Here is an 8,088-nt window from a genome sequence, read left to right as displayed (position 1 = left end):
ATGGAAATGAGAAAGCTCCATGTCACCTCTTAAGCTTCGGGAGCTCTCTCGTCACTGTGTGAATAATGTAAGCGCCTTTGGCGTGAAAGACCTGGGTTCGATTCCACGTGAGATCACATGTGGTTCGGATCTGAAGTTAAACTGTAAGTCCACGTCTCATATAACCTCACTACTGAACGGGACGCTAAACTTGCAATCCAATGCAATCCAACCTTTTGAGCTACCTTTCGTACCATGAGTTGAGGAACTGCTTACCCCTTTATTTCCTTCTTAATATTTCATCAATAAATTCTACCATATTATTAGAGTATAACTAAAAGAGTCCGAAGATGAGACATACCATTCTATAGATCTCATTCAGCGGAACAAAATTAATTATGTGAATGTAAATCCTCATGTGCAGTTTTCGAAAAAAAATCTGCAGAAAACTTTTTCTAAACCTGAAAATTAATTATATACTATTACTATACCACCTCTTAAGATGAAACTGATAACGAGTTATACTCTTATCAACCTTTACATTATGATACCAGCAAGGTGATAATGCACAGCATGCGTAACGAGTTATTTCTCAAAATTATAATTAATTCTAAAATTAATTTTTGTTTAATAATAATATTGCTCAAATGTAAGGCACACCAATTGTAGAAGACGTGGAGCTGAATAAAATGACACGCTTGAAGATAAATTTTCATGCAAAGTGTTCGAGAAAATTTTTTTATAGCTCTAAAAAGTACAAAGGGCTTTCAATAAATGTTTAACAGATTGTTATAATATTATTATTAGTTGCAATATGATGATGAAAGTTTTAGGTGAACATCCCTTTGGTCCTTTGACTACAAGACCATTCACTGAATGTAGCTTCCATCTGCTGCGGCGCATCTCCTGCAACGTTCTTCCCATGTCCTGAATGCACCTTGGTGAAATTCAGGTGGCTGACTTTTATACCATTGTTTCACACACAAAATGAGGGCCTTGTTGCTGTCGAATATTTTTTTTCTCTCAGGTGTACCTTAAGAAGACGAAACAGGAAGAAATCTGAGGGAGCCAAGTCCGGACTATAGGAAGGCTGAGGGACGACTTCCGTGATGGAGTTTGATGTGCTTACCTTGCAGTTCCAGTCTCTTTGTCTCCACAGCACAAAAAGGAGGCCGTAATTTTCTGGTTTGATCTGGAAAATCTAAGTTTTTTAAACCGCTGCAATCGGCGTTGGTACTGGCACAATCTAATGTATGATCCCCATAAACTGGAAGCAACTTCCTATGAATTGATGCGACTGATTCATCACTGGTTTTGAATAGGAATTCCATAACCGACCGTGGTCAAGTTTTGATGTCTACTTCAGCGTCCAGTGTGGTTTACCTGTAAACAATAGGAAACAACAATTATTGCCGTTTTGAAGCCAAAGGATCAAAGTGTGATCACTTAAAATTTCATCACCATGTTGTAATTAATAACAATATTATACTCATCTCTGCAAAACTCACTGAACGCCTTTTGTACAGTATGTCGTTCTTTGCCAATAATAGTTCTGCTGGAACAGGTTGTTTATAGCATATTTATGTCCTACATAGAGAAAAATAAACGATATTCAGGTTATATTTTCTCCTATGTTGGCTGTATATCTATGTCAAATATTCCATGTTTTTAGATATAGCTAGGGTTACCACTCATTCCGTTTTGACCGGAGCAGTTTCAGTTTGAAGGCTCTTGATCCAGGCCAGTAGCCAGTCCAAAAATGTAGGGGGGGGGGCTGAAGTTAGGAGGGGCTCGATCCAAGCATATTATAGTTCATTTGCAAGCCTACCGTGAAAATTTTAGGAGGGGAGCGAAAATTTAGGGGCGGCCCCATAGACCCCCATGGATACGGGCATGTCTTGATCTGGTGTCTCACCGATTTACATTTTGCCCGTTTTCGATCGAGACAACCTCTTCTCTCCCTTTTTGTGCACCCTAATCTCATTCCAGTACTCCGGAGTATTACTTTAGTTATTACGTGCTCTTATTTTAAGAGTTACAATCACAGAGGAATATCCGTGTTCAGTGGAACAAACACAGGTCTGTTTTCAAAGCCATTGCTGGGTCTTCCAACTGTGTTAAAAGATGTTAGTATATTAGTGATAGTGACTTGTGTACGTATTGGTGCCAAGAAAATAACTTTACGTGTCACATGGCTGCTCCGATTCGTGTCCCAGTTGGGATAGAAGAAACCCAATCTTAGTACTGAAAAGAGACGTTAAGCTTCAAATCAACAAAAATGAGAAGGTGATCGAAAAACTACAAAATAAGCTTACAAAGAAAACTCAGGTAAATGTCAGGAAATATATTTTACAGTGAAAGAACAAAGTAATCAAACTTTTGTTGGAGATAACTGAAGAATGTCCTTATTGCTGTACCTTAAAAAAAAAAAAAAAATGAACACCATAAAATCAAAATTCCTTTTGATTTCATAGGCTTATTTGATTTTGCTTTATGGTCTTAACAATACCGAGCTTATACAGGACGGGAGCTACTATTATAATGGATCTGAAGCCCCATTCGGTCGATTGGTTGGACTATAGTTTAGCGTGCCTTTCAGCATCGAGGTTGTATGAGACACGGATTTAATGTGGGATTCAAACCACATGTGCTCCCACCAGGAATAGGATCCAGGTCTCTCCCACCACGTACGCTAACTATATAGCCAAACGAGAGCTCGAAGCACAATTTTTCCTTTTTTTTTAAGTTTAGCATCTCGTGATTATACACTAAGGCTAAAAGAAATTGTGATAATAATCATAAAGAAATGATGGAATGAAGAAGTGGGAGGAATCTGGAGAATCCCAAGGAAGTCCTCGCAAACAGTGTTTATCCACCACAACGCATAATATGTGAGATCAACATTGTGGAGCCCCTGCGGCCCCACTTACCTTGGCTTCCGAGTCATTATTTCAATAACCACGCCCACTTAAAGCGCATGTTCTAAGCATAAATTACGGAGCAGTCTATTAGATTTTATCTGTTGTATCTTATAATCTATAATAGGCCTACGTATATTAATATGGGAGAAATTAAACATTCTAACACCTTGATGTTTCGTTTATTTAGTATGCGACAATGATTGTATATTCAATGTGAATTTAATTTGTGATTTTCATCGAAGCGTGTCAGTTAGCTCGTGTGAAGGTCAGTGTTGTATTTTCATTATTGTTCATCTATGTACTTATAATGGATAAATATTGTAAGAGGAAATGAACTCTTTTTCACTTTCTCAGGCAAGCGGAAGGAAGGAGAACTGAAAGTTTACTTAACAGTTATAGTTATACTTTGAAGGATCTTCCGGCAGTCATTGCGGAGCTTCATAATACGTATTTCCATGCAGTTAGTTGCAATTTAATTTAGCACTTATCCATAAGGCAGTGGTTCCCAAACTTCTGAAGCTGTGCAGACCTTTTATCCAAACTTCAAGCTCCGGAGCTACTATATTTTTTTCTCTCTATTCCAGTAGAAATGTGAAGTAATTTGCTGTCTTATTTGGAGTATGGCTGCACATATAAATTTGACAGGAGTTGATACCAATGATGATTCAAGGGTAGTCCAGATTCCAAATTATCCTCTCCCTCGACGCTACGAAACCGAAATCCTTCCGGTGCACTTTTCTGATCACACCCAACATGGATCATCAGTATTTTCACAATTCTACTTTCAGCCTCTGTTTATTCGAAGTCCTCCTCCCCTCCTCCCAGAGAAATCTGAAATAATCACTGTTGATACATGTACTGCCCTAAATTTCTTTTTGTAACTCTTGTCTATATAGCTTCCATCTTTCGTTAAATATAAAAACGTAAATTCTTATACAATATTCAATCTCCTGAAAGACAATGTGACCAGACTCACTATTTCTACCCAAAATATAATATGAATAGTCAAATTATTTGTTAATTTAATGAGCTCTCAGATTAACTTATGCATTCATGCAGAATTTGATCTCTGGTGCATGGGGTTCCTGGTTCGATCCCAGCTCGCGCCAAGTAAACTTTGTGGTTGACAAATACTGTGTGCGTGGGTTTTCTCGGGGTTCTCCCACTTTATCCCACTTTTTTCATACCACCATTTCATTCATTTCTCATCATCACCGTCTCCTTTAGCGTAGCCGGCACAATCTTGGGACGCAAAACTTAAAGATTTCATTTCATTTTTAATTTTTTTCTCATGCAGAATTTGCTTCACTATAAAATACCTAAATTTGATGATTAGTAGATAAAACGATTCTTTATTTTGCAGATTGCGTCAATATTTATCGTCAACCATGTAATATGAAAATCACTGAAAGTAATTTTAAAAGCCACTAAAGGAAATTCTTGTAAATATGTTACACTGAATTGTGTTTTACACTTATTCGCTTTTCTGTGTTGTTTTATAAGATTTATTTGAAATTCAAATATAGCCTTATGCAATGCCAAAACTTTTTATACGCAAAATAAATAAATAATTGTACATTTAGTGGTCGGGATCTTACGAAATTAACTATTTGTGGGTAATAGCCACATTCATCATAGAGGACGATTCTAAGATGCCCTTTTCCTTTGGCCTAAAAGGAATAACTGTGATACGTTCAACTAAAAACATATTATTTCATTTAATTCTTAAGAGAAGTATTCATGATATGTTTTAGTAGCAGGAGTATGCTGGTGGGGAATTCAATAGTTATTATTGTATTAAAAAGAAATTGATTATGACTATCCATGTAGATAGGACAGGTTGATCTCGAGGTTTGTTCCTAGCTGACAAGAGAAATAGTTCACTTATTATCTGGATTGTAAATCTCATTCAATCCTTCTGAATGTGGAGCAGCTTTCAAGGGTCCTTTTGTGGAACTTAAGAAACAGTTGAATATGTTTGCCCACGAGACAAAACGAGACGAGACAGAACTTTTGTGACGAGATAGAAGCTCTTCTAATAAAATTAGATATACCTTTTGAGACGAGATACCACCTTAAACACCTGTTTCAGATAATATAGTCTCAACTCCTGTCTCGAACGCAGTCCTAATTGAATCTATCAAACGTAAAATTTGCTCTTTGCACATAAAGTGATTTTTCAAATTACAGAAATTTTTGTAATGCAAACAATGGATTTGGTGAATCTAGCAACAATATTTTACAAACATTCATCACCCCGAACATATCAGCGGATAAATAGCCGAAGATTGTATCGAATCATAATGCATATCATAGTTTCAATTTCGGATAAAGTGATTTTTGCATTTGATAGACTCACTTATTGAATCCCTAACTTGAACTTAAACGAGAGTGACCTGGTTTTGATCGACAATGTTCTACTGTAGAGAAACGATAAAGCGTAAAGACCTGAAGTGCTCAAGTTGAGAAAGCGACGACATACAGTATCTACGTCTCTCGGTTATACTTTGTTGGCTTTAAAAAATGAAATTTTATGGGATATTGTTGGCGTGCAATGAAAAGAAAATTCCAACAATGAGACATATCAGCAACTGGTGTAATGATCATGTTCTAAAATTGAATTTACAATGAACCACTACATTATCTTAGCACTAGATTTTGTTCGAGACCAATATAATACTTAACATTGTTATAGTATATTTGAATAAGTTAGAAATGTGTTTTCTTAGGCGAAAGACGCGACCATCTGAAATGGTTGTATAACTGTTAACTTGGCTATTGAAAGCAGATAAGGAAACAGCGTCAATAACATATCTGAACTCATTATGGGAAATGCAAATAGCGCCACAGCTACAGGGCTTAGACATCTGCTCCGTCCTTGTTGATTATCTTTGTTTAATGACTTGCCTTTGACAAAATAAATAAAGAAAAAATCTTAAAAATTAGGTTAGTATAACGAAATAAAAGATTTTAGAATTAATAATCTACTTGTAAATGCTGCTTTCAGTTGTATTTCTAACACAACCATTGCCTTCATTCCATTTTTATACAGATTCGTTGAATTGCAGTCGTGGGTAAGTTACTTCTTAAAATATAATTCCCCAAGAAGTAATACTTTAGCCTCAAAGAAAAAAAGAATATAGCTATTTAAAATATAAAATGTTCCAGTCTCGCAGTTACTTCTTGGGATGCAATGAGAGAAATTTTATTGTAGGTGTTTTTATAAATTTCCCGGAAAATTTCTCCAAATGACAAAGATTTAGAGCCTACATAAAAGAGACAGTTCAATTCGTCTATTATACGAAAATAGAGTAAAAAGATATTATTTCTTAGTTCAGGTAAATTCGAGATACTTTGTATTTAGGAGGAAATGAAGACAACGTTAGTTTTGCGTTCGAAGTTATTAGACTTATAAAATGTCACATTAAACTTATAAAATGTCACTATAAAAGCCCGGTTTCTGTCTGGGTAACCACACATTGCTATAAGAAGTTCAGTTAGATTTTTTTTTTTCTCCAGAAATGTCCTTGTCTCTGTGCCTGCGTTTGTGCTTTCTTCGAAGCTCCACTTTGAATATAACCATATATTATGTATACATTATAACATTGACTCATGGCACTTATAAATGCTGTCTTAAATTCTATAGATGTTTTCTTAGGTTCTCCGCCAGAAGGTGTACTTTTGGCATTTAAAACGGCTTATCAACTTAAGTTTCACAATCATATATTGCAATAGTAAATCTTGTATATAATTATTATACGGTGGTAATTTTTTAAATGTTGATATCATAGAACTCCCTTGCCTTTTCACAAGATGATTTTATCACTCCTTCTAAATTGTCTTACCATCTAAAGTAACGAATCTGCTCAATGCGATCAGGACTTTTATACAACCAAAACGTTCCCTTTGTAGAACTAACACGTACTACTACCAATACTACTACTACTACTACTACTACTACTACTACTACTACTACTACTACTACTACTACTACTACTACTACTACTACTAATAATAATAATAATAATAATAATAATAATAATAATAATAATAATAATAATAATAATAATAATAATAATAATTATTATTATTATTATTATTATATTACCCTAGAAAGACCAACGGGAGGGTCAAAATTCTCTCTAAAAATCCCTAATATCAACTTTGGACCCCTCCGGAGTGGCTCTGGGTAAAAGCACACACAATCCAAATATATCTCGAAAAATACTATAGGGGATAAGAAATGACTGTACCAAGTTTTGATTTGAAAGAATAGGTATGAAGAGAAAGCGTGTATTGTTATACAAGTTTTCCCTCATATCTACTCAGTCTATCAATACAAAACTTGGTACAGTCATTTCTTATCCCCTATAGGATTTTTTTTTTTAAAGATATATTTGGATTGTGTGTGCTTTTACCCCGGGCTACTGCAGAGGGGTCCAAAGTTTATGGTAGGGATTTTTGGAGGGAATTTTCCAGGCATTCTCCCAATTTTCCCTGTTCAAGTACGTTATGGACCCAATACATAGCATCTCTGGAAAGCTTGTTTCATGCTGAAGAGAATGAACTATAAACCATGACTTTCAAATGAACTTGGACAAAAAGAAGTCAGGCTAGTTTTATGCATACATATAGATTATGAAAACACATGTTATTACAAATTACCTTGAAAAGCATGAAATGAAACTGAAATTTGAAAGATACTCCTAATTTGAAAGATACTATGTTTAAGCATCTCTTAAAACAGCCGTTTCTTTCTCGCTTGTAGGGTAACCAACCATTCGTACCGATTTTCTCGGGAGAGTCCTGACACCTGAACTTTTTCTCAGCAGCCTTGGCGTTATTATTATAGCGATTAACTGGGAAGGGAAAGAAGGAAAATGAGTTATGAAATAGTCAAACTTAAAACGCTACTGAAAAAAGATACCATGGTTACCTATGCAGTTCGCCGTTTGCTGTTTGCTTTAGTTCAAAAGAACTCCACACTTCGGAAATTATTTTTACACTAGTGGTTGATGCTATTTATTAATCATCTATCATTAATATAGATAGTGGAAAATATATTTACTGTTTATTGTATCTTATATATTTTTCAAAATTTTTTGGGGAAGACCGTACCTACCTGGCCTACCCGCTAGAGCCGCCACTGCTTTTCCGTTTGTCTAATTGCTAGCGCGTGCGCTTACGT

The sequence above is a fragment of the Thermobia domestica genome, chromosome 2 (assembly GCF_964235325.1).
Source record: "Thermobia domestica chromosome 2, izTheDome1.hap1.1, whole genome shotgun sequence".
Lineage (NCBI taxonomy): Eukaryota > Metazoa > Arthropoda > Insecta > Zygentoma > Lepismatidae > Thermobia > Thermobia domestica.
The sequence above is the reverse complement of the archived record's forward strand: the minus strand, read 5'-3'. Positions refer to the sequence as shown.